The following is a 5000-nucleotide window of genomic DNA, read 5'->3' on the forward strand; positions in this document are numbered from 1 at the left end:
CCTCCGCCTCTCTCTCCTGAGATTTAGGAAAACTATTTTTGCGTGCGGTGTTGCTAACGATGTTTAAGCAGCTTAGCGTGTCGATTTATACATATGCATGGTGTATGGATCTCGGTTGTCGTGGTGTGGCTGTGCACGCGTGTCCTGGCCCACGATTCCACTGTGCGTTGAAGAGGATTACATACCTGCAGGATGAACCATCCCCGATTATCGAGTGTTTATGGCGTTTAAGTTGAGGATAAACTTGAGGGGTTGATGTCTCTGGATTTTTTTTTATTATCATTATTTTCAAGATTAATGGAGAGTGTGCTGTGCTGGCGCAGCGCTAAGGTGCTGGTCTAGCAATCTTGCGGACCTGCAATCCCACGCCCGGCCAGTGAGTGGTAACCCCGGCCACTCCTTGCACACAGGGGGAGATTTGGGCAAAATAAAACAGACAGTATGTCACAGCAAAGAATATCCATTGTAACAAATGGAATTAAATCTTCTTAAATCTTCTTAATAAATGTGGCATTTTTCGATCTCGCTCTATTTTGCTCTTTGTGTGTATGTGTTTATCCTGCGTACTTGTGAAGAGACAGAAATATAGATAGATATATAATGCACAACGTACGTAGCGCTTCCGACGGCTAGCTTTCCTGGGCCGCTGAGGAGTTTCCATCAAAGTTGCCATTAATTATGAATGGCCCCAAATGAGTGAGCTCAACGGCTGACTCTGGTGCTGCTCTGCTCAATAATTAGCGATTCTCCCTGGCCCGTATTAGTGGCACTCCCAGCATGGCACTGCAGGCGATGGAACCAAAATTACGGGACGTATGAAGCAGGCAATGAGGGCGATCAGAGGGCTGAATTAAGGCCTTGGGAGCTCGCATCGAAGACGCCAGGAGGGCAATTTCAGAGGCAAGCGTAGGTCAGCATTGGAGATGACGAAACGGAGGTCAGTATTAGGAGCGGTGGTCAGCTGAAGAAGGAGTCTGCTCAGGAAGGAGTGGTAGTATTTGTGGCAGCAGTAGCAGTGTATTAAATAATTTCGATCGTAATGAAGACATTTACGACAGTCAAGAGTATAGTGATTCTGATTTTGATAAAAAGTAACGAGGATTGTACAGGTTGATGAAAGGTAATAATGATTTTAGAAATAAGAGACGAAATTCACATGAATAAGAGCAAGAGCAAAGGAGCTTAGAAATTAAAACAAAGTGAATAACACGAGACAACTCCCCCTCTGCTGCCATTACGCGCCACCCATCGTTGTTCTGCACCCGATTAGTTGCACAGATAGTGATGATAGTATTAAAATGATAACGATGTTGACAATGGTATTAATGGCAATAAGTCAATGGCACTAATTAATAGTGATATTTATATTAAATAAATTGATAATAATGAATAGTGATAATATTGATACTGATTAAAGTAATGCTAATAATGCTACCAAGGTTGTCCGCATGAGACAGTGTCCGCCCGGAGCGAGGGCGTGGGTGACCGCCCCCTCGGACGGATAAAAGATGCGAGTCAGCCGCGGGCGGAATGATCCCGAGACATTGAAAGATCTCCAATCTCCTTCCCCGAGTGAATTAGGAGGATCCGGGCACGCTCCGAGTGGGACGGGCGCCGCATGCTGACGCGCGCCCACGGGGCTCCTTGCACCGGAGGGCGCTCAAGGGGACGGGCTGTGTGGTCTGTGGGGGAGGGTCGCTCTCTCTCTCTCTCTCTCTCTCTCTCTCTCTCTCTCTCTCTCTCTCTCTCTCTCTCTCTCTCTCTCTCTCTCTCTCTCTCTCTCTCTCTCCCTCTCTCCCTCTCTCCCTCCCTCCCTCCCTTCCCTCTTCCTCTCTCCCTCTCTCTCCCTCTCTCCCTCCCTCCCTCCCCCCCTTCCCTCTTTCCCTCTCTCTCCCTCTTTCCCTCTCTTTCTCCTCCCTCTATCATCCCCTTCCCTCCACCTCGCTTCCCCTCAATCACCCTCTCTCTCCCTCCCTCTCTCTCTCTCCTCAATGATTGCGTGTGTGTGCGGTTACAAGCCACGCGTGTAAGCTCTGGGCAAGGTGGCTGCCCCCGCTTCCATCTCTGAGCGTGATGTCCTTCGCTATTTGTTGGATCATGAAGAGAGTCAATGAATGCGAGTAATCTCAGGAGCGTATTTATTGACAGGGACGTGTCCCCGGGACAGTTGCCGCGCGCCGAAATGTATTCCGTTATTTATTGTAATGGCTACTCTTATTTATAAGCTTAGCGAGGCGAAAATTTATATCCCCATTGGCCGAGGGCGTGTATGGAATTAAATAAAGAAAGGACGGTGTGTGTGTGTGTAACGGGTTAACCATTCTGCCATTAACTGACTCGTTGGAAACTCCAGCCAACCTTTACTGTGGAGTAACAACCATAAACAACCATATGCCAGAGGGACGATAATACGCCACAAATACGAGTGGTCCATGTCCGGGAAAGAGCGCGGAAAGGGTTGCAAAGCACGTGTTTATGGCCTCCGAGGGCGGTTTGTCAGCTGAACGCATCTCTGTCGTCAAGTGCAGGTGCGATTAGAGTGAGGGGAGCTGGGTACTAGAATGATGTGGAACGGATGCGGATACGAATTGGAGTGAGAGGGAACAGCGTACTAGAGGGGGTGGAATTAATCGGACGAGAATTAAAGTGAGAAGGAAATAAATGACATGTAGAGTAAGGCGCAGCTAGCTGATCACGAATTAGAGTCAGAGGGAAGTTCTAGAGTGAGGTGCAACTAGCCGGTTACGAATGAGTAAGAGGATAGTGTACCAGAGTTAAGTGGAATACTAATTCGAATGAAAAAGAAATAAGTGATACGTTGAGATGGATTTAATTATGGGAACGAGGGTGTTGAGAGGAGTGAGTGACACTGGTTTTCGGAGGCGAAGGAAGTGCGGATGATAAACAGCGGGAGGGAACGAAGAGGAAGAAGGGAGCGGATAGACGTAGAGGGAGTAAGAACAAGAAGGGAACCAATAAACATGTACAACGGGAAAAGAGAGAAGGCACGTGAAAGAGTAGAGGGAAACGAAAGAGAAGTAGAGGGTAGTCGTCACTCGGTAAGAAGGAAACAGATAATAATGGTATGTTGATGGTAGCAATGATGGTTCTAAGGCTGTCAATAGTACTGATGAAGATGATAATAATGAAAAATAATGGTCAGGATAACGGCAATAGTGGTGATGAGAACAACACTAAAATAAGTATTGAGAATAACAGTAACGAAGTTAATTATAACTAACAACAACATTGATAATGATAACTAGCAACAACAAGGATAATGCTATTTATAGTGATGCTAAGAGGCTTCCATGCGCCGGGCTGATCGAAGCCGGCGGGCGCAACCGAGCGACGTCGCGGAGGCGCAGGCGAAGCGAAGCCGATCCCCGGGCGAAGGGAAGGGAGTCCTGTCGATGACTAACCCAAGCCGGAAGACGAGCGCCGTTATGAGGCGTCCAGAGAACACATTCGCCAAGATTTACGGCCGCCGTAACTTGGGTGACTTGTCTAACGTGAAGGGGGGCGTCGCCTTCTGTATCGCTTGTGCTTGCCGTGTGTGTGTGTGGGGGGGGGGGGGCTATGTGTGTGTGTGTGTGTGTGTTTGTATTTGTTTGTGTGTAAATGGGTATCGGTGATTTAGGTAAGCTGATGGTTTGAATTATGCGTGAACCATGAGTATTTTGTGCATTCTTCCCTGGCGCGAGCCTCACGAGGGTCTCGGTCGGTGGCGGCGGGAACAGGAACAGGAACTTGGCTCGCCCTCGCGCCGGGTCACTGACTCCTCGAGGGAGACGTGCTCCGCGCTCGCTCGCACGGGCGAGGCCCACACACGCGGTCATAAATGCAGGCGTACACACACGCACATACATACACGAAAACACACACACACAGATTAAGAACAAGAGTAGCCGTAACAATGATGTGATAGTAATTATGGCGATATAGAGACATAGATAAATAAAGCGTAGTGGAAAAAAGACCACAAAACTATTACGAATTTCCTCCCCCTTTCCTCCTGCCGGTCTCCCCTCGGCTTCCCCTTTCCTCCCCCCCCCCTTCCCCCCCCCCCCCTCCCCCGCCACGTGTTGGATAGCTGCCTCTTCCATATCACTTCCGCTCCTTCCTTCCCACCCTCCTCTTTTCCCTTCTCCTCTTCCTCCATTTAACTCCTCTCCCCTCCCCTCCGTCTTCCCTTCATCTCCCTCCCTCCCCTTAATGTCTGTCTTCTCCCTCTTTCTTTCCTTTCCATCCCTTTTTCGTCGTCTTTCGTCACACGCACGGATATCGACCGTCTTTTGGCGTTGGGTAAACATTCCTCCATATTTCCTTCTTCTTCTCCTTGTTCCACCTCCTCCCCCTCCTTCTCGATCTTCTCCTTCCCTTCTCTTCCGCTTCCTCTTCTTTCTCCTTCTTCACCTTCTTCTCATCCTCCACTAACTCCCCTTCTTTCTCTACATTTTCCTCCTCCTTCTCATCCAAAACCTACTCCACTTTCTCTTCCTTCTCCTTCACCTCCTACTCCTTCCCCACCTCCACTTTCTTCTCCTCCTCATTTCCACAACTTCCACTTCATCCCCTCCTTTTTCACCTTCACCTTTACTTTCTTCACCTGTTCCCTTTCCACATTCTCCTCTTTCTTCACCTTTTCCCGCTCTTTTCCTCTTCCTCCTCCTCCTTCATCACCTCTATTTCCTCCACCTCCTCCTCCTCTTCTCTTCAGCCTCATCCTCCTATTTCTCCAGTTCTCCTCTTTCTTCACCTTCTCCTCCTCATCTCTTCAACCTCATCCTCCTATTGCTTCGCCTTCTCCTCCTGCTCCCCGTCCACCTTCTCCTTCCTTTCGCGGGCGGGCAAGCAAGCTCGTCCTGACCACAGTGCTATCTCAATCCCTTTTCGTCCGGCAGACATTAGAGCGCGGGAGGCCTTTTGTCCCGCGCGCGAGAAGCGGACAGCATTTGCCGTAAAGTTGCCGGTTATTACGGCCGAGGAAGCGCCTCTTC

The sequence above is a fragment of the Penaeus vannamei genome, chromosome 11, assembly GCF_042767895.1.
Source record: "Penaeus vannamei isolate JL-2024 chromosome 11, ASM4276789v1, whole genome shotgun sequence".
Classification (NCBI taxonomy): Eukaryota; Metazoa; Arthropoda; class Malacostraca; order Decapoda; family Penaeidae; genus Penaeus; species Penaeus vannamei.